Source organism: Lissotriton helveticus, chromosome 3_1 (genome assembly GCF_964261635.1).
Source record: "Lissotriton helveticus chromosome 3_1, aLisHel1.1, whole genome shotgun sequence".
Taxonomy (NCBI): Eukaryota; Metazoa; Chordata; class Amphibia; order Caudata; family Salamandridae; genus Lissotriton; species Lissotriton helveticus.
The window spans coordinates 1,314,646,002-1,314,668,834 of NC_136061.1; the positions used below are offsets into that span (position 1 = coordinate 1,314,646,002).

At 47.8% G+C, this 22,833-nt stretch overlaps 1 protein-coding gene across 6 annotated transcripts in view; it reads left to right on the forward strand.

Moving 5' to 3' along the window:
• Positions 1 to 22,833, forward strand: part of PRDM10 (PR/SET domain 10) — a 1,331,210-nt gene that overhangs the window by 912,196 nt on the left and 396,181 nt on the right. The gene's annotated exons all lie outside the window — the stretch shown is intronic.

Consider the following 22,833-nt stretch of genomic DNA (forward strand, 5'->3'; position numbering starts at 1 on the left):
GCACTGATAAGACAGATCTAGTTAGGGAGCAATGAGGAGTTAGTTTATGACCTTGGAAGGAGAGCCGTTTAGAACAGCGGAAAGGCAGTGAGAAAACTCAGTTTCCAATCCTAATGGAGTTTTACAACATGGCCACAGGAGTGGACTCCACAAATGTCAATCAATAGCTCATAGTCCCAAAAAAAGCCCAAGAAATGCGAACAGGGTGTTGAGCCATAGGGACTACCTAGGGCTGGAGCTATAACACTATGACAAAATAACTGCTTGAGTATAAGATTCTACCGATGGATAAAATTGATGTTGTATATACATTCCTCCCTGCACCACCTTAAAAAGTGAACAGAGCTTGTGGGAGCATAAGTGACCACTGATGTAAGTTACTTTAATAGCTCCATTGTTAATTTGATATGCATAAAAACGATTTTTTTACTTCATATGTAAACATTTATTTTGTTAGCACTCAGTGCACAATTCTTAATAGAGGACGCACCCTTGATGAATGTAAGAACGAGAACCAAGTAGGAACAATCTTTTTCCATGTTAAAATTGAGTGTTTGAAGCTCGATTAAATTGCATTCTTAAAAGTTTTTCCAAAGTTAGACGTTATGAATCATGGCAGGCATTATGAAAGAGAGAAAAATGCAGTCAGGATTGAGTCCGCTTTCAGATCGACGACAGCTAAAAAAAATGCATAGATTCATGGAATTTAGCAAGGGATTGCATTACCAGAGGATGTGGCTTAGGAAACCTGCCAGAGATATCAAGGAGGATCCTTCTCAAGCATCCAAACTGTTCTTGATTGACCTTTTATATTATTTTCCTCTTGACCGAAATCCACATCTCGTCGCCTATGAAAAATATCCCTTCTCTTTTTTCCTCCTCTTCCTTCTTTCTTCTTTACTCCTGTACTGAGATAAAATATGTCCCCTAAATTTCTCAAAGGACACCTCCCGCCTGGGTTTGTTCAAAGAAGATTACATAGAATGTGGAGTATGTTTTGTTTTCAACTTCCTGCTCACCCTAGAGTCTTTTAATACATTGAACTAATGACTGGAAATTTACAAAATGTACATATCTCTTAGCGCCACACCAAACCTTCACTCAATTTTTTTTTAAGGTTTTAAATCAGTTCCTTTAACTTTCTTAAATGTTTGTTTACACTCAATTGCTATTTGCTGTTTTTTTAAATGTATTTGGTGGAGTGATAAATTGTGTTTTTATCTGTGTGCACAAAATGCTTTTTATGCCGAAAGTGTTAAAAAAAACTTGAACTGGAAAGTCCTTTTTTATGTTGCTACGGTTTGCAATAATATAGTTCTCTCTCAGAGGATCACCACCATTGATAATCATAAGCACTGATCTGAAAGAAGCAGTTAGTTATAGATTCCTCACCTTAGAATTACCCCCAGGTGTCAGACTGGTTCCGGAACGTTTTTCGTCAGCAGTACCCCTGCGCGTCGGAAGGTGGCATCAGTCGACTCTGCGTCCGTCGTCGTGGTTGCCGGGATGACATCGCAATAACTACATCGACGCCACCCTCGTGTGCTGACGTCAGTTCTTTCTTTTTCCGCGCCAGCAAGCGCAGATCTGGAGAGAGCGGTACCCCAGTCACTTTTTGACTGAGTTTTTTTGCGACGTTCTTCATTTTTGAGTCTTGAACCAACTCCTGGTGCACGAGGAATGCCCAGTTTCAAGGCATGTGGTTCCTGTACCCAACTGATGTTGGTGACGGATCCGCACCCTGTCTGCCTATTCTGCCTGAAGTGCGACCATGACCCCAAGTCGTGCTCCGACTGTCAAACCATGGGCCCACGGCCCCAAGAGTGCTTTAAGGACTCTTGGGCTATGGCCAGGTGCATGGGTTTCTCACCCACCCGTTCTGCGCAGTCTGCCTTTCGCCACTTTTGTGACTACGGAAGGGGTGTCCCGCCCAGAGCCAGAGCAGGCCGGCGCCAGCTATTCAGCCCCAGCACGTGGGAACCACCGGTGTGGTTCTGTCGGCCAGCGGGTGGGCCAGTCCGCCTCTGCCCCCTCTACAGCAGCCTCCAAACCTTCCTAGTCCGACCTTTGAGGGCCACCAAACGCCAGTGGGCGGCAGGATCCGCCATCACCTCCCCCACTGGTGCACCATCACGTCAGACAGGTGGGTTTCTCAAATAGTCCGAAGGGGCTACTCCTTCCCCTTTGAGACTACCCCTCCCTTCATGCCACCTCAGTACCATTGCATGTCAGAGGATCATCTGGCCATTCTCCAACAGGAAGTTTTGGCACTCTTGGGCAAGGGTGCCATCAAGTGTGTTCCTGCTCCAGAAGTAGATTGTGGTTGCTATTCCCACTACTATCTGGTGCTCTAAAAGGCCTGTGTCCTATCTTGGATCTCAGGAACGTCAGCCACTTCTTCCGGAAGGAGAAGTTCAAGAGTTGACGCTCGCTTAGGTCTTGTCTGCCGTCAACCCTGGAGACTAGATGGGAGTGTTGGACTTGCAGGACGCTAATTTTCACATCCCCGTCCTGCCGGCCCACCGGCGTTACCTGCGGTTCACGGTAGGTAACGAGGACTTTCAGTTTACCGTGCTCCCCTTTGGCCTTACCAGCGCCCCTCTGGTGTTCACGAAAGTGATGGCGGTGGTTGCAGCTCATCTGCGCAGATCAGGGGTTCCAGTCCTGCCCTATCTCGACGACTGGCTGTTGAAGGCGGGCTCACCCCAGGCTGTCACCTCCCACCTCCAGACTATGGTGGACCTCCTGCATTTATTGGGGTTCCCCATCAACGTGCCGAAGTCACACCTGACCCCCTCTCAGAAGCCCCTCTTCATCGGAGCGGTTCTGGGCATGATGCAGTTTCGGGTTTATCCTCCCGAACAGCGGGTCAGGGATATTTAGGCTATAATTCAGATCTTTCAGCCTCTATCCCAGGTTTAGGTCAGGATGACCCTGAGGCTGATGGGCCTAATGGCATCCTACATCCTGCTGGTCGATCATATCAGGTGGCATATGCAGACTCTGCAGTGGGACCTGAAGTTCCAGTGGACGCAGTATCAGGGTAATCCGTCCAATTGCATCCAGATCTTGGAAGGCACTGCACGACAATTGCAGTGGTGGCTCACGAACCAGGATTGGGTCAACTGCAGATCCCTCTCCTTTCCCCAACCAGAACACACAGTGGTGACAGGCGCATCCCTTCTGGGATGGGGCGGTGACATGGTGGAGGTGGAGATCAGAGGCCTCTGGTCTTCTGCGGAGTCTGGGCTCCATTTCAACCATCTGGAGCTTCGCGCGATCCGTCTGGCACTCAAAGCATTCCTTCCCTCTGTCCGTGGAAGAATAGTGCGGGGTTCACGGACAACACCACCGCCATGTGGTACTGCAACAAAGAAGGCAGGGTGTGGTTGTAGACTCTATGTCAAGAGGCCCTCCACGTCTGGACATCGCTGGAACATCAGGGCCTATCCCTGGTGGTTCAACACGTGGCAGGTTTACTGAACGCCAGGGCGGACGAACTCAGGTGCATGATGGATCACAAATGGCGTCTTCACTCAGAGGTGGTGTAAGGTCTCTTTCAGCAGTGGTAGGAGACTTGGTTAGATCATTTCACCACCCTAGAGAATGCGCAATGTCAGCAATTCTGAGCATTGGAATTTGCAAGGCGGCACTCAGTAGGTGACTCTTTTCGTTGCGAGTGGAGTTGCAGTCTTTTATACCCCTTCCTTATGCCACTTCTTCTCAGAGTGCTGAAGAAGATCAAGCGCGACTGGGCCCAAGTCATTCTTGTGGCTCCGGATTGGGCACGAAGAGTCTGGTATCCCGAGCTGCTCAACATGGCCATTGATCCTCCGACCAGACGGCCTCTTCGTGAGGATCTTCTGTCGCAGCAACAGGGGACGGTCCTCCACCCGAACCTGTCCAGCCTCCACCTCCTTGCGTGGAGATAGAGCGGTGGCAGTTGATGGCGTTTGACCAGCCTCCCGAGGTCTGTGATGTAATCTTGGCAGTCAGGCGTCCTTCCACTAAGACAGTATACGCCTGCAGATGGAATACATTTGTGGCTTGGTGCAGAGCAAAGGCTGTGGATCCCCTTTCTGCCCCTCTATCTAAGGTTCTCTTGTTTCTCCTATCTTTGGCCCAGCAGGGCTCTGCTCTTGGCACTCTTAAGGGCTACCTCTCGGCCATTTCAGCCTTCCTCAGGCTCCCTGATCAGCCTTCTCTTTTCAAGTCCCCTGTTGTAAATAGATTTCTTAAGGGCATTACTCATCTTTTTCCTCCTGTTCCCTTCGTAATGCCCCAGTGGGACTTGAACTTGGTTCTGACATATCTTATGTGCGCTCCCTTTGAGCCACTACATAACTGTCCTCTGAGACTTCTCACTTTAAAAACTGCTTTTCTGGTGACCATCACCTCTGCGCGCAGGTTGAGTGAGCTACAAGCTCTGTCTTCCAAGATTCCCTTTCTGGCTGTTCATCCGGGCAAGGTCGTCCTTAGAACTAGACCTTCCTTTCTTCCCAAGGTGGTTACTTCTTTCCACATTGGCCAAACCATCTCTTTGTCCACCTTCTTTCCGCCTTCGAAAGAGGAAGAGAGACTCCACCACCCGGATCCCAAACGTGTGCTTTCTACATGGATCGCACAAAACAATTCCTGGTGGATGACCAGCTCTTTGTTGGTTCCGTTGGCACCAAGAAAGTTCGGGCCGTGCATAACCGGACCATTTTCAGGTGGGTCGTTCTGTGCATCCAAACCTGCAGTTCTTTGGCTAAGAAGGAGCCTCCAGTGGGGCTGAGCGCCCTTTCCACCAGGGCGGCGGTAGCTACTACTGCTTTGGGTTGAGGAGTCCCCCTAAATGACATCTTTCATGCAGCTACATGGGCATTGCTGCACACGTTTACGAGACACTACTGCTTGGACAGCCACGTCCGGAGAGATAGCTTCTTTGGCGTTCTGTTCTCCAGGACTTTCTGGTGTGAACTTGGTTCGCAGACCCACCTCCGTGGTTGGTATTGCTGGGGTATCCATTCTAAGGTAAGGCATCTATAACAAACTGTTTCTTTCAGATGAACAAGTTGCTTACCTTCGGTAACAATATATCTGTAAGAAACATAGGTTAGTTATAGATTCCTTACCGCTCCAACCATCCTCCCCGTTCTTGGAACTGTCTTCTAGGGTTAAGGACTTCCTCTTAGGGCCCTAGTTTTGTGCACCAGTGGTCAGTGTCTTGCATGGCTCTGCGCTTCTGGCGTGGAAAGTCGTGTACAGAACTGACATCAGCGTGTGAGGGCGGCGTCATCCTGGCGACCAGGACGCCGACAACGGACGTGGAGTCGACTGATGCCACCTTCCGACGCGCAGGGGAACTGCTGACGAAAAACTTTCCAGATCCAGTCTGATGCTTGGGGGTAATTCTAAGGTAAGGAATCTATAACTAACCTATGTTTCTTACAAATATATCGTTACTGAAGGTAAGTAACTTATTCAATAGTCACGTCCACTTGCGTGGATTCCGAGCACTTCTTTATAATATATATTTTTGAGTGTAGATGTTCGCAATTCTTCAGTAAGGCCAGGATAAGCACTTTATTTATTAAAATGTTTTGCAGCTTATAAATGAGGCTTTATTGGTCAATTGCTTTAGTTTGCATTAAAAAATAAATAATATATAGGTAATAAAAACAGGAACATTTGCTGGAGCTATGTAATTTGTCCTTATGAATCTCATTGCCCAAACCCTTTTCATAGGAAAACAGTGAAGAAGGAAGAGGACAATGTAGACTTATAGGCTGCGGCACTGCATGTATGAAATCAGACTCTGTGCCTTTAAGGTATGGTAGAGACTTCTAGCCACAGATTCCTTACCTTTGAATTCCCCCAGTTGTCAGACTGGATCTGGAATATTTTTCTTAGCAGTACCCCTGCATACCGGTAGGTAGCAGCAGTTGGCTCCAAGCGTCATCGTCATCCACATCGGAAGTGACATCCGTGTCACCTATATTGGCGCCACCTCAGTGTGCTGACATCAGTTCTTTTCGTTCTGCTCCAGCCAGCTCTGACTGTAGAGACGAGCTACTGTTCATTTTTTAAAGGATTTTTGAGACATTTTGTCAAAACTTTTTTAGTTTTTTTTTCCTCCTGGTGTGTCAAGGATGTCATTGACAAAAACAGGTTTCAAACCATGTAGCGCCTGTCACCTCACCATGTTGGTGACAAACCCACACCTTGTTTGTTTGTGGAGTCTGGAGCGTGACCATGACTCAAAGTTGTGCTCCAATTGCCAGGCTTTGTTATGTTATGTTATGTTATTTTAACTTGTATAGCGCTTAGCTACTCATGAGTGTCCCGGCTCTTGCATCCAGAAAGAAGACTGACAGAGAAAATGCTGTAAAGCAAGGCACTAGAAAAGGAATGTTTTTAGTTTCTTCTTAAACACCAAGGGATCTTGCGTGTTACGCAGTGCCAAGGGTAACTTGTTCCACGCCAAACTGGCGCGGCGTAAAAAGGAGTTCCCGCCCAACCGATGGCGGGAGAACCTGCGTGTCAGCATCAGCTGCTGGCTGGAAGAGCGTAGTTGTCTCCCAGGCGAGTAAAAAGCTAGCCGTTTCTGTAGGTATTTTGGGCCCGAACCGTAAAGGGCTCTGTGGGTTATCATGAGTATTTTGAATTTGAGACGGACCTCCACAGGGAGCCAGTGTAGAGCGCGAAGGTAACACCGCACAGGCTGACGGGCCGAAACACCGACTAGAAGTCTGGCTGCAGAATTCTGTATTACCTGTAATTTCTTAACTAGAAAGCCTGGGCAGCTGGCCATGACAGCATTGGCGTAATCCAATCTCGAGAGGATCAGGGCACGGACTACCGTTTCCCTTGTGCTGTCCAGGAGATAAGGAAGAAATTTCCTCATGGTCTTAAGTATACCAAAGCAGGTGCCTGCCAATTTCTTAATATGGGTTTTAAAATTGAGGTCTTCATCGAACCATTCGCCAAAGTTTTTTGCTGCCCCTTTCTTGGCAGAAGGGCAGGTGAAATCGGAGGGCCATAGTTTCTCCCTAAAGTTGACTGGAAAAGCACCAAAGAGAAGCACCTCCGACTTTCCTGCATTACATTTGAGGTGGGCATCGGCCAGCCAGCCAAAAACCGAGGCCAGACAGTGTTTGGCTAAATCAACCGCATGATCATCTTTTGACCAGGTGAAGAGCAACTGGGTGTCATCCGCCTAGGCCATCACCTTCACCCCCAAGGACTCCGCCAGAAAAACCAGCGGAGTCAGATAGATGTTAAACAGCAGAGGGCTAAGTGATGACCCCCGCGGGACCCCAGTAAGACTGCAGAGGAACACGGCGGGAGCCAGACTTGCTGATGTCGATTTTCAAGAAAAGAGCTGATCCAGTTCCAGGCTGACCCAGCAATACCGATGTCGGAGAGGCGTTTAAGGAGTTTGACATGAGGCACGGTGTCGAATGCCACGGAGAGATCTAGCATGATAAGTGCCGCTCTCCCGCCGGCATCCATACACTCGCGGATAGCCTCCGACATTTCAAGCAGAGCCGATTCCGTGCTGTAAGCGGCACGAAAACCAGACTGCGCTGGGTGGAGCAGGTTTGTCTCCTTCACAAAGTTCGTAAGTTGAGCCGTGACCGCCTTTTCGCAGACCTTGGCTATACTGGGAAGGAGTGAAATGGGCCGATAGTTGTCGGGTATTGTCGGATCAAGAGTAGGTTTCTTGAGCAGGGGCAAAATAAAGGCGAACTTCCAAGATTGAGGAACCAGAGCCATACACAGAGATTTATTGATCATCAGATTCACTTCGGGATTTATCGTATCTGCTACTGCGGCTAACAACCTCACCGCACAGGGGTCACTAGGTGAGCCCGACCTTAAAGCTCGGAGAATTTTAAGTGAGCTTATAAGGTCAACGGGCTCAACCTCTGAGAGATTTGGCATACCATTAGCTCTCGCCAAAGGCTCCCACTGAATCACTTCAGTGTTACTCTGGACCTTCGCAAAAGAATCCTGAATGCGAAGAATTTTGTCTTGGAAGAATGAGGCCAGGACGTTACACCAGCGATTGGTAACTGGCGTCGATATCGATTGGGCAGTCGGCACCACAAAGCTCTGAACCATTGCAAACATTTCTTTAGTATTGTTTTTTGCACCTTCTATACGGGTAGCAAAATATTTTATTTTTGCTTCTTTAATGGCTCCATTGTACAATCTTTGTTTAGATCTCAGGACCAATTTCCCGCAGACATCATAGCCTCTGACCCGCCACGCTCTCTGAGCCACTTTACAGGCATGTTTAAGGGCCTTCAAGTCGGCTTTGTACCATGGCTTAGAAGGGGACTCCCTTCTCAGCATGTCTTTGCGGGGGACAGAGGGTTCTCTGACCGCACCGGATATCCTGTTAGAAAACTGGAGGACATTAGTCTCCAGATCAGCGGAAAGAGAGGGCCGAGATGCAGTCAGAGAGGCGGCCAGTGAGTCAGCGTTTATTTTCCTAAACGCTGGAGGCCGCACGCAGGCCGATGGCCGCACGGCCTTACCCAAAGCCCAGGCGAAAAATACCGGGAAGTGGTCGGTCCAGGCGACCGGATTCGGCTTCTCCTCTACTATATCAAAATTGGAGCAGATGGAGTCAAGAGTATGTCCTCCGGCATGCGTGGTATAGCATACTCTTTGGGAGAGATTGGTTAGGTGTAGCGTATCAGAGAAAGTAAGGGTGTCAGGTGCCTCCCTGAGGTCGAGATGTAGGTTAAAGTCTCCTAAGACCAGTAGTTTGGAGAAGCGCAGTGCTCTATCTGCTAGCGCATCTGCACAGGAGTCTAGGAAACCTTTACTAGGCCCAGGAGGGCGATAAATAAGGGAGGCCCCTAAAGAGAAGTGGGCTGAGAGTTGAATATTAAAATTCAGAGGCTCACACTCACCCCAAATAGTGGAGGTCTCCAAGAGAAGTGACCAGGCCTCTCTATACCAGATACCTAGGCCGCTTCCCCTGCCAGACTGTCTGTCAGCTCTAAGTACCTTAAAACCTATAGGCGTAGCGAGAGCTACCACGGGATTCGAAAAGGAATCCAGCCAGGTTTCTGTGACAAACAGAAGATCGAGATTATTATCGGTAATTAGATCAGCAATGTCAACAAAATGTTTTTTAACTGACCTGGCATTAACGAGGCAAGCTCTAATATTCCTGGTCACAGCTGAGACAGACTGAGCTTGCGATTCTACAAAGGGGCAGGAGAAGTGGAATCCGCCATTCCGACAGTTGAAATTCTCCCTGAAGTCTGTGTGGCACACTGTTGGGGCTGGGCATGATGTTAGATGATTCAGGGATTTTAGCCATTCACTGGAAAGTGCCATAACGGCAGTAGGCTTAGAGATACATTGGGCAGCATTATTCGCCCAGAGTGCAGACTTAGCGCGGATGGGCGCAGACGGGCTTGCGCCGTCCTGAATAAGTAGGGCGGCTAGACTGTGTCACGATTTAGGCACATCAGACTGGAGACTACGTCTCCTAGAATGCCCGTTTATGTGGTCTGTCCTCTTTCTCTTCTGTTGTTTCTCTGTGTCCTATAACTGCTTCTTCCTGCTTACACCCGGTGCTTGTCACCTGTGGTGTTGCCCTGGACTCTCCGTTGTCGTTGTTCAGTATTCCTTCGCTGTTTGTTTTTTTCCCATCGGATGGCCGCATTGGAGAACGGCAGAGATACTCCCTGTGTTCACGGCGTACCGTGAACCTTGACCCGTATCTTGGAGCCGCGCTGGGAGCCGCGCTGGGGAGAGCCGCGTGGAACGCTCTCTGTGATAGCTGTGTTTGGTGCAATTTAGAACTGTTGCTTGGAGCCAAGAAGACGAAAGCGTGTGGGAGACGCTCTCTTCTTCAATTACGGAAATATTGAACTCTGACGTTTAGACTTTGGCTTCGGGACGGAGGTTCCTATCTTGCTGTCTCCACTGAGAGCTGTTGAGTGGCTCGGATCGTACTTTTTGAGGTCACAAGGAGGCAAGAGTTATTGCTTCGGGATCTCTTATTGAAATTACCCAGACACCACGCTGCTAACGGGAAGAAATATTTTCATGAGCTAAGTGGCTGTTTTATTGAATGACTAGTTACCTGTGAAGGCTACAACTTATAGCCCAACAGAACTGTAATTCATGGGTAGCTTTTGTTTCTTTCTACTTTACTTTATTTTTACCTTTTTTGCAATCTTTTCACTTGGATGTTTGTGGCAGTCTTCTTAAGTGAGTCCATACATACACTTATTCTTAGTATATATTGATAGGTAGAAGAGATGGGGGGGTTGTATTTATGTGTATCGCTTATGTCTTTTCTGCAGGAACCAAAACACAGGAATACGGATGGTACCGATCTGGTCATCAACTGCTGTAGATGGTTTCTGGCTGCCAGCCTTTATATTTTCTTTCTCCACTTTTCCCCTTCCCTGGGTGAGGTCCTCATAGGGGAGTGTTTCTATATAGAACTCACTAGAGGTACCACTCCTAGGGAGGGAAGAAACTAGCACCGACATCGCTCCTGCTGTACCTGGTTCATAAGGTTAGTCAATCTGCCTTGTTTTGTGACAGACTGAGAGCTAGACCGCGAACCTACCGGAAGTCGCCTGGGGGCGGAAGCGTCGCGCTACTGGTCTCGCAATCCAACCTCCCTCCTGAAAAGGGTCGAGGAGGCGGAGGAGACTAAAGCAGGCGGGAAGGTAAAAGTGCAAGTGGGCTAGCAGCACATCGAATTAAAATTTACAGACACCAAAGAGACATGGACCGGAAAATCCGGTGCCGCTAGTGTGGGAATGATTTTAAAGTGCAAGTATGTGGATAAAAACAGAGTTAAAACAGAGCAGCAAAAAAATTCGGAGCGCTAAGCGTGCAGCAATTGAAGCGCAGTCTCCTTACTGGGATGTGCGCTTGCACCATCCTGAATAAGTAGGGCGGCTAGACTGAGAGCTAGACTGCAAACCTACCGGAAGTTGTCCGGGGGCGGAAGCGTCGCGCTACTGGTCTCCCAATCCGACCTCCCTCCTGAAAAGGGCGGAGGAGACTAAAGCAGGCGGGAAGGTAAAAGTGCAAGTGGGCTAGCAGCACATCGAATTAAAATTTACACACACCATAGAGACATGGACCGGAAAATCCGGTGCCGCTAGTGTGGGAATGATTTTAAAGTGCAAGTATGTGGATAAAAACAGTTAAAACAGAGCAGCAATAAAATTCGGAGCGTAAGCGTGCAGCGATTGAAGCGCAGTCTCCTTACTGGGGAAGGAGTTTCTTTTCTTATTTTTTTTAAATCTTTTTATTAAAGGTAAATAACATACAAGGCAAAAAATACAGTACAATAGGATATCGTCCGAACGAGGAGGGAAGTGCAAAAAGTCATACAGTAAAGTTTATAAATTATATCAGGGAACGGACACAGGGGAGAGACTAACTCCAGAGCAATTAATTAGTCCACATTACGGGAATGGTGGGTCAGGGGGAAAGCTGAAACCCGGGGACATCCAAAAGAGGAGGAGTGCAAATATCCCCACGGTAAGTGTTCCAATGACCCCAGACCTTACCCCACTTCCTGGGTCGCCACCGTGCAACATAAACCGTCTTCTCCCTAAACATGCACCAATCCATGTTTTCCATCCAAGCCTCAACTGTGGGTGGCCTCTGGGAACTCCACAACTGTGCTATGTCTCTCTTAGCAACCATATTTCCTAGGGTTGCCCACTGCGTCTGTGCGACATTATAATCAGTGGGTTCCCAGACATTCAGGAGACAGCGTCTAGCCTCAGGTTGTAGATCAACACCGGTAGCCTCTCCCATCTTATTGTGCACCCCGATCCAGAAGGCAGCAACCACGGGACACTCCCAAATTATATGCAAAAAAGTCCCGAGCAACCCACAACCACACTTAGAAAGACCATCTGTGGAGTAACCCATTCTAATCAAGCGGGGACCAGTCACATAGACTCTGTGTAGAATTTTAAGTTGCACCAACCGGAGACGGGCCGGGATCGCGACCTCCTTAGGAGAAGAGATCGCGGATTGCCAGTCCTCGTCGTCTAGTTCAAGACCGTCTCGGGTCCAAACGTCCCGGAGGAGCACTAACAAGTCAGTTCTACCATTGATTAGCTTTTTATATATGAAAGAAATAGTGCTATCCGGCACATGACCATCTAGTATTCTATCCTCAAGCAGAGAGGATTCCGGAATACTTGCTCTCTCGGGAAAAACCGACCGCAAAGCATGATGGACCTGGGCATATCGAAAATATTCCATCTTACTAAGTTGGAACTCTACTTGCAATTCCTCAAAAGTTTTAAACTTGCCTTTGACCCAGAGGTCACTAACCTTACTGATCCCAATCAATCCCATTTCTCAAATCCTTTCGTTTTCCACAAGCTACCCAGCCTCTCGGAAGCAAAAAGCGGGGTCGCCCGGGTCAGTCGATCTTTCCAACCCATCGCACTGTTTGCACAGTCCCATATCCGTACCGCCATCTTTGTGGGTCCAGAGAGTCTCCCGCCATCTAGTCTGGAGTAAAGCGCTCTATAATAATCTCCCCCCGGCAACAACCATCTATCCATTGCAAAAGCAGGGTTCAACTCGGGGGCATACATACCATGATTAATGGCCCCTAATTGAGAGGCCCAATAATATCGCTTAATGTCGGGGAGAGCAATACCGCCATCGTACCACGGTAGTGTCAGCTTGGCAAGGGCGATACGTGAACGCCCGTCCCAAATCAACTTCCTCTGGAGACTCTCAATAGCCCGAAAATAATTTGCGGGGATTACATCAAAAGTGTTAAGAAGAGCATATAGAAAGCGTGACAATGACATCATCTTAAAAAGCGCCGCACAGCCGAGTGGCAAAAGCGGTAGTTTGCGCCAGCGCACAACATCTAGCTTCAACCGGTTCAGCGGTGGGAGCAAATTCTGTTCGTATCGGACAGTCTGGTTCAGCGACACGTATATCCCAAGATACTTAAAACCCGCGTGTGCAACCTGGATGGGACAAGCGCGCGGCAAAAGAGGGACTTCACCCGAAAGGACATATAAATAAGATTTAGTCCAGTTAAATAACTAAGCCGGAATTTTTACCAAAAGATGTAAGGACATCAAACAAAACTATTAACAACTTCCGGGGCGACGTCCGGTACAACAGTATATCGTCCGCATAGAGCGAAATCCGGTCTTCAAAGTCTGGGGCCCACTGAATACCTTTCATCGATGGTTCCCATCTAATCCATGCAGCTAGGGGCTCAAGAGCCAGGGCAAATAAGAGTGGAGACAATGGACAACCCTGTCTTGTACCTCTTCCAAGAACGAAAGGCTTGGAAACCCGACCATTTACCACAACCTGAGCCAACGGATCTTCATAAAGGAGCTTGACCCAGCTAATAAAACTAGGACCAAAACCGAACTTAGCCAGTACGGCCCACAAATATGGCCACTCAACAGTATCAAAGGCCATCGTGGCGTCTAAAGAGGCCAAGATGGCCGGCTCACGCAACGACGAAGTCCTCGCGAGAATGCCGTGCAACCGTCGCAGATTCATAGCCGTATTCCGATGAGGAATGAAACCGGATTGGTCCGGATGAACCAAGTCACCAATCACCTTTATTATACGGTTAGCTAACAATTTAGCAAGGATCTTGGCCTCTGCGTTAAGGAGTGATATCGGCCTATAAGAGGCACAGCGGTCCCTTGGCTTCCCCTCCTTGTGAATCACTACTATGGTCGCAAGACGCTGATCACGGGGAAGAGAGCCCATGTCCCGCGATTCCAAGAACATGTCACGAAGATACGGCGCTACTGTATCGGGGCGTAGTTTATAGAGTTCAATGGGGAGACCATTAGGGCCCATCGCTTTTCCCGAACAAATGGAGCGTATAGCGAGAGCTATTTCATCTGCGGTTATTACAGCATCCAGCAACTCTTTATCGGAGTCAGATAAGCAGGGCAATGCTATATCTCGCAACAAGAAATGGGAGTCTTCCTCCGGTCTATCCGACACGGGGGAATACACTTCCTGGAAGTGCTACGCAAAACTCTGGACAATCACCTCGGGATCAGTCACACGCATACCATTCAATCTCTCAATCACGGGAACCAAGCGACTAGCCCTCTCTTTTTTGTCTAACCATGCTATCAGCTTGCCAGCTTTATCCCCAACATCATACAAATCGCCCCTGTTGCTCCCTGCCCATGACTTTCGCGGCATCTGTGACAAGCGCCCTGTGGTCAAGTTGTTTAAGAATCAAGACATGCATCTTCTCACGGGTGATGCCCTGTTCCAGAGTACGTTCCAATTCGGTGATCTCTGTCTCTAGTCTCACCACCTCCTCATTCCTACTATTTTTCGCACCAGCTATCAATGACAACGCCTGGCCTCGGATGACCGTCTTAAAGGCCTCCCAGAGCGACACCGCGGAAGACACAGATCCCAGATTTTCGACAAAATAGTGGTTGAGGGATTTAATCAACGCCGCACGGGTCTTAGGGGTACGGAGATACCACGGATTAATCGGGGCTACCCGCCCCTCTGCACCTACACGCAACTCCATCCGAAGCCACAAGGGGGAGTAGTCGGATATTCCCCGAGCTAGATGTCGCACCTCAGTTACAGAGGGGGCATGCGCAGCTGGCATCAAGATGTAATCAATCCTAGAAAGGCTACCATGTGCACCCGAGTGGAAAGTGTATTGGTTCTGGGCCGGGTGCCGCAATCGCCAGCAGTCCACCAACCCCAGTGTGTCTACTAAACCATTAAGCCAATTCTGCGACCCTGCAAGGTCCCTGGGTGGGTGTCAATCTTCCCTACCAGAAACAACTGAATTAAAATCTCCACCCACAATCAAAATTCCTTCAGGAAGCCCCAATAGTACCCGTCCCAGTTCAGCAAAGGTTGTTGACTGCAGACCAGGGGGGACATAAACTGAGAGGAAGGATATAGTCCTACCCTCCAACCGTCCAGCGATAGCTACATAGCGCCCCCTATCGTCTAAAAGTGTGGCATCAATTGCTAAGGGAAGAGAAGTCTTAATTAGAATACCCACCCCCCTGGATCCAGAGGAGAACCCCGCGTGGGCGACCAGGCGATATCCTCTCCGGTTCATGGCATGACAAGTGTTACCAATCAAATGCGTTTCCTGTAACAAGACGACATCAGGAGAGAGTCGCTTTAATAGTTGCAACACAACCCCTCGCTTTATCCTGTCCCCCAACCCATTCACATTCCAACTCATCAGTCTCAATCCCCTACCCCCCATCCCGAAAGTGAAAGCGGATCCAACCCCCCTCGGAACTCAGCATCCAAATCAATTGACAGGACAATATGTTGCCTTGCACTAAACCAAAACACACCCATATAAACAACCCCCACCCACAAACCAGAAACCCGTTCCAAATCCCCCCCACCCTGCACTCCTGCATAAGACTAAATAGCCATCCCAACTTGCAGTGTGCCTGTTGCCCTAAAATCAAACTACTCTACAAAAAGAAACCCCAGAGGAGGAAAGAGTTCCATCTATCGCCCAGCAACCTCCGGGTATGTATATCAAATCATACAATAAGTCATCGAACCATAGTCAGGGTTATCAATAAAGTTCAGAGACCGGAAACCATGCTCCTATTCCTGCTCCGTCGGGCCACCCTCTGCTCCTCCAGAATGCTCCTCCCGGCCACGTCGATGTTGCAAAGTGTCAAGCCATTCCCCTACCATCTCTGGACGATCAAAAAAGTATGTTCGTTCCTCGAATTCAACGTGCAGCCTGGCTGGAAAAAGCATTGCGTATTTCAGTTCCATGTCCCTCAGTCGGCGTTTGACGCCCAGAAACCCAAGTCTTTGCTTTTGGACAGCCTGTGTAAAGTCCGGGTAGAAACTCACAGTGGTATTTTCATATTTCGTGGGTCCATTCGTCTGCGAAGCCTGCGGGATAGCGTCTCTATCTCTGAAATTAAAGATTTTGGCGATGAGAGGTCGCGGCGGGGCACCCACCTTCGGTTTACCACCCAGTATTCTGTGGGCTCTTTCAACCGCAAAGAACCTGCTCAACCCCTTAGGAGCAAGGTGCTTGGTGATGAGATCTTCCACAAAAAGATCAGCTGCCGGATCCTCAGATTTTTCCGGGACCCCTATAATGCGTACGTTGTTACGCCGAGCCCTGCTTTCAAAGTCCTCCAACCGGCGGGCAAAAAAGTCATTTGAGGTCTTCAGATTGCGGACCTCGATTTGCAGATCGGACACATCACCCGTGAGGCTGGAAGTTTTCAAATCCAACGATTTGACCTTTTCGTTGGTTTTCGATAAATCCGTACGGATCAAATTAACATCAATCGCCACGGTGTCCAGCTTGTGGGCGAGAGTCTCAAATTGTTGGCCGATGGAAGCCTTCATCCCGTCAATTGCACCCATGACGTCTTGCAAGGTCAATTCTGTCAATGAGGACGGGTCCTCCTTAGCACCATCCAGTGATCTACTCGGTCCACCAGGGGTCCTTTAGCTTGAGCGTATCGATCCATATTATTTGCCTGGGTGTAGCCACCTCGCCGAGTGATTTTGGATTTTTGCTTGTCACCATCAGGCTTAGTCGCCATCACAAACAGGAAGACTCTCCAGAGCAGTGGACAACAAAAGGAAATGGCCAAAGCGGGAACTGCAATCCGACCGGCAGCAGCGATCTGAGGACACGGTCCATCTGGGCCCAGAACACACAATCGAAGCAGCAACTACGATCGCTTAGCAGTCAAGTAGCTTCCGCTAGTAGTAGGCTAGCTCTCAAGTAGGATCAGACAGAGGCCTCGAAAACGAAAGTGAAAGTCAGATCAGTGTCTCCTCAGGCCGCTGTTGTACAACTACTGCCCGGGCATCCCACCAACTCGAGCTCCGGGCAACTCCGAGGGGCAGGCCGCTATATTCAAGTCGATGTTATTCCGGCTCCTGAAGTCCGATTCAAATTCGGACAACGGTGTCCGCCTCAGCTATGGCTCTTCTTCAATAACCCGTCAATGTGATCAGGATATTCTACAGGATAGATGCGGGAGGTTGCGAGGGTCTCGGGAGCCCTGTGCTCACACGGCCATCTTGGTTACGCGCGAAGCTCCTCCCGTCGGGGAAGGAGTTTCTGAAGCTGCTAGTGTCTCGAGATGCGACTCCACAGAAGTCACGGTCTTGGTCGAGAGGAAGGTCCCGGGACCGTTTCACAAGTCCAAAGCCCTCTTCATCCCACTTGAAATCGTCTGGGCATTCAGGTAAGAGCCACAAAAAACACAAGAAGGCGAAGTGCACTTCAACTTCTTGTAATCTGTCGGCTGACACAACAAAGGAACATAAGCCTTTGACGCCTAGTTCCTCAGAACCTGCGCCTCGGCCGACTATGCGCCTCCCTAGTTTTCTGGGAGCTGGAGCGACCCGCTCAAATTAAAGAGTTTTATAAGTCCAGGCACCTCATATTTGAGCGGCCGACCCCTCCAGTGTGCATTCGGGCCCGTAGGGTCTGAGGGGGCACCATCTGGTTATGCACCAGCGGTTCCAGTCCCCGATCCGATGGGCTCCAATAGATCCGGACTGGTGTCGGTCGTGCCATTCTGATGCTCCCAGCGCCAGCCCCGATGTCGATGTGCCCGGCACCACCGCTGGCCACTAGAGGCTCCAGCCCCATTGTTATCCTTGAATCTGACATGAAGCATGAGCAGCGTCAACCGATACGAGTTCCACTGCCGACAGGACACTGTGTCTTAGGTCAGAGCCTGAGCCCCATTCCTAAGGGCTAGGCCTCGGGAGGAATGGGAGGGGTCCATGAGCCATTTAGAATACCAGCCTTATAATCAGGATATAGACTGGTGTGAGGAACAGGGTGATGCCAGCGGATTGGATACATCTCCAGATACCGACATGCTTTCTTCCCCTACTTTGGCTACGGAGGAGGGAGCTACATATGCAATGGTAGGGCAGAGGGCGGCTTAGGGCCTTGACCTTCAGTTGCCCTCGGTAACAGTCAAGGCCAACATCTTGAGGTGCTTCAACTGTGAGTCTCTTCCTCTGAATCCCTATTCCTGTTTAATCAATCCCTCACCAATATGCTTCTGAAGACCTGGTCCAAACCCAGCACAGAGGCTTCTGTGAATAGGACGATTGCCTTCCGCCAGCGCCCACTGCACGGGACCCATATTTTCTTACCCAACACCCTACCCAGGAGAGCTTGGTGGTCCAAGCATCCACTTCCCATGACACGTTCCTCCGTTCAAGGAACCTAAGAGGCTGGATAGCTTGGGGAAGGAAATATTTTCTACTGTCAGTATTGTGATCAATGAACACCACATGCTTATTGGGCTGTTACCCCACACGCTATGGGAAAACTTTGCTCAAGTGCTGTCACATGTCCCGGAGGAGGCCCGGGCCATTCTCTCCCAAGCAGTCACTGTAGTGTACTTCCGATAGTACCCTTTCATGCAGGACTTATGCTGTTTACGGATAACATATACTGTGGGCTTCGTGGCAAACGGAGTCTGTACACCCCCACCAAATATGTCCGCCTATGTATTCGTATTAGCTAGCTCACAGTGCTACTAGAATCTCCTGTTATCAGAGAGATTAGTTTGTGCAACTTCAGAACATAATAACCTCATACTCGTGGAAACAATATACTGCTTTTCACCCAGTCACTGGTGCTTGCTTGTTTTGCTCTCAAAGAGATACACAGAAGAAACAGTCAAGCGTGATTAAAATAAGAGTTTATTGTACTGTTGTTCTTCTCATGTAAAATAAGTGCGCTGCTACAACTGCAATACAGTAGCAGAGAAAGAGAACCAGCAGTACAGTGAATAAGAAGACATTGAATTGTTCTACCATTTTGTAATAGTCATGAACACATACATGAATTTGAAATGCCTTCATAAAATAAAGTGTGTAGTCCTAAGATGCCTGTCTAGTGTACCTAGCACGTGAGTAGGTACGAAAGTGCCTAAGAGCCAAGAATCCCACTAGGATTTAGTCGAACCCACATACCTGAATAGTGAGACTGTGGAACTTCGTCCAGGACTTGAGCTGGACACCCCGCAAGGGATCGTCAGACCACTGTCAGCTGGAACGATAGCATGTCGGAGCTACTGCGTCTCTGGTCAGTGTGTCAGACTTGAAGTCTCGGTTCCCTCCTGCTTACTGATAGCAAGAGGTGCTGTATTTATACAGTCTATGTGCGTATGTTCCCCATGGTTTAGTATGAGGATGACGTTGGGGATTAAACCTTGCGCATCGATGGGAGAGGTGAAGTGGACCTCCTGTAGAGTGTACTCATAAATTATTCATATGTGCTAAGGATGACGTCTTAGCAATATCGATTGGGAAAAACCTACCCTAGGCATGTCCATAAAAGGCTACAGTCCTTATAAGGCGTTGTGTCCATACAAGGCAGTCTGTTCTTATTTGGAGTTATGTCCTTATAAGGCTTGTTCATATGAAATGACGGGGGGACGATGTAGGGAAAGTGTACGATGTTCCCTAGACCTATATCAGGGTACCGATATGAAATATAACACTCACTCCACCTTATACTGAACAATGATAATACACATTTGAGATACACATTTATAACGGTGTCAGTGCATAAAATTATCAAGCAGTCATTTAAAATGTTTCTAAAAACTTAAAAATTTCATTTAAAAACTGTTTAAAACTGTTCAAAAAGGGAAATTAATGTTTTTTGTGAAAGTATGACAGTTGTAGTAAAGTTTCGCAAATCACAGTTATAAATGAGTTCGATCACATAAGTTGAACTACTGTAAGCGTACTCAGAAGGACATGCTTTGGTATAGTAAGTGTCAATTTTGAAAAAAGTTCTTTAGAGAAAAAGAAGGGGAATGAAAAAACTGAATATGTTCCCAGCACACAGTGAGCCAGATTCTGATTACATGTCCTGGCTGGGAGACATAATATTGTTGTTGCCTGCTATTGTAGGGGACAAACATTGTAGTATCTCGCATAGCACGTCAAGTGTACATAGATGAAACTCGTCAGTGCTGCCAACAGTTGTTGATGAGGCAGCCGGTGCTGTATTCTATACCTCGGTGCCAAGGGTGGAGTTGAAATCCAACTCAGTCAAAGGCGCCTGCGGATCCTCGAGGAATGCATGCATTAAGATGGGAATACGCTGGGGACAGAGTCGAGCATGGGACCGCAGTGGTTCCAGCCTGGAGTCTAAGTCCCCTGGCATCTCCGTTAGAGGTGTCAGACAGATGTCTAACTCGCATTCTCCTCTGCAGAACAGGCATCGGAAAACTTTGGTCTTCGTAGACTTATCTGAATGACAGGAACCAATAAGCACTTAGTTCTCGAAGGCGAAGCGCACCCAGATGTTGTACCATGCGCTCACAGTAATATCTTTCCAGGAGAGCTTTTGCAATCTCGCTGGCGATGGTCCGTCCATTGCGAAGCAGGTAAACAACAATCAGGCTGTCAGCAATAGCAAGCAGGATCAAGGTAGACCACCAAAAATGCTTCTGAATACGGAGTGTATAAAGTTAGGAACAACTCCGAGGATCGTTTCGAAGGTGTTTAGGAATCCAGACTCTATGGTTTTAAATAGGTGTTCGACACCGCTCGTATCTGACATATTTAGGATACGACCCACCATTTCTGCGAATTGTCGTGGGCAGTTTGTACGGATTAGCGCCTGTATCCCTGTCGAGGTCCTCGCAACTTAAAGTTCAAAGGTTTCTCATGCAGAGGTCAATGGCTTGGTTTGCTGTAAAAGCATGGCTTTAATTCTGCTCAAAGCATCTAACTGTATAAAAGAAACATTCAGTGAAGGCCATACTGGCGTCCCCGACTGTATTTGTGGGAGGAAACAATACTTTCATACAGCAAGTAACCCTGGTGTTCACTGTGACCAGATAGGCAATGCCCGGGAGCATCCCACACAACCTTGATCGTTCAGCATCAAGTAACTCCCATTCAGAAGTAACTCGGACACTGGCGTGATCACGGCAGCAGGAGATCCTTTCATGTGGCAAGATAGATTCGAAACTGAACCGTTACAGGCCCCATGCAAAACGTTGTCTTGGCACATGAGAGAACAGCTTAAAACACTCTTGATATCCACCACAGCTAAAGCTTTAACTAAGTTTATACGGTCTATTTCCCGTATTCTCACTGCGGCTTCCTGTTGGGAATCTTCCAGATTTCATTATAGGCAGCATAAATGCCTGCATATTTTGACGTTGTTTCCTAGGTCCTAGTAAAAAGTCCTGAAGATCCATGTCTTGTGAGAGTAAAGAGAAGTGTTGTTTCACTTCTGCAAGTGTTGCAGTTTCTAGCCATTCTAGGCACAACTTCCCAACACTATAGGATGTCACTAGCCCTGGATGTTTTCTTTGTATATATCGTGGATCTGGCCTATGCATACTGAGTCTCTTGGTGATGTGCAGGAACTGTTTATGACATGTGTTCGTGTCTTAAGGCCAAACCACCCACTCCTTCCAATTTGGGTCTGATATATTGTACTTCAGTATGTCATCAATTGTTGCCCCTTCCTTTGAAGAAGAATTCTGCCACCCCTGTGATGGTGTAGGAAACTTTGGAGTGTTCAGGTCCTTTATCTTGGCTGTTCCAAGACAAGATGTCTGTTGCACAGTTTCATTTAAAAAGATCTGCTGTGGAATGAGGCATGCTCTAAATAGCGCCTCTGTACCCTGGACTTGCCAGCTTCTTGAAACCCAAATCGATTTTGAGTCAATTTCGTCCTTCCGTAGTTTGAAACCCTGTTCAGACACTTGGGCCAAAAAGGAAGCAGAGTAAATCTGTTTGGTGTTTGTCAACATAATTTTCAGAGCTGATTTTGGTACAACCCTAGAAGAAAATGAGTCTGGGTCTGTGGTGTTAAACCCCAAAAAGTATCCAATTTCTTGTGCAAACATTTGTGAACTACTTTTTGGGGTTGTTGGTTAATGTTCCCACTGATTGTACTCAAATACACTCCTGGGTGAAATTTATTTGTGCAGGAAATGATGACCAAAATGTTGATAACAGTACAATTTGTCATAGTCTGAAGAACCCTCTGACATTTCATTATTAGAAAATACAGCATTTTTCTCTAAATCAGACATGTTATTTACAGTTTCAGTGTCCCAATCATCGGAAAATGTACTGGAGGTAATGAAATCACTTAATGAGATTTTAAATACATGTTTACTTTTTAAAAGCTTGGTTGGTCCGAATATGTTGAAATCAACTTTGTCCCATACTATACCATCGGCTATAGGAACAGCTGTTATGTTCACTGATTACAAGTCTTTGTTCTCGATGTGATGATGGATGTGGCTTCAGTAGGATGTTGACCTTTTGGGCTGTTTAACCTTGTTGAAGAAAGTGTCCATTGATAAGCATACTAAAAGTCAATACTAAGCCTAGCCAGAAAAGAAAAAACAATATCCCAGAAATTACCCAGAGTTCAATCTAAGGTGATACCAGGTATGTTTTTTGAAGAAAGAGAAGAACGTTCTTTATTTCTTGCTTGAATGGTGTTTTGGCTGGCGTCGTTTCCGGCTCGATTCGATACAAGGAAAACGTATCAAAGTTAATGAAATAGCCAGAAGCTGTTCGGTCAATTGTAGGAATTGCATCGGGATTAGTTGAGATTTTTTTTTCCTCTCGACGAGGCATGTTGATGTAGACGTCTGTATTTGGTCTAATTGAAACTTGTGAATTATTCAGATTTTCATTTTGAATTTGAGTGTCTTTTTCAAGTGGAAGAAGTTGCACAGCATGGTTGCTTAGTCCTTCATTCCTTACAGGTGGCTCTTCGAACGTGATGAGTCTTTCTGTTTGAACTTCTTGGATTGTAGCTAGAGGAGG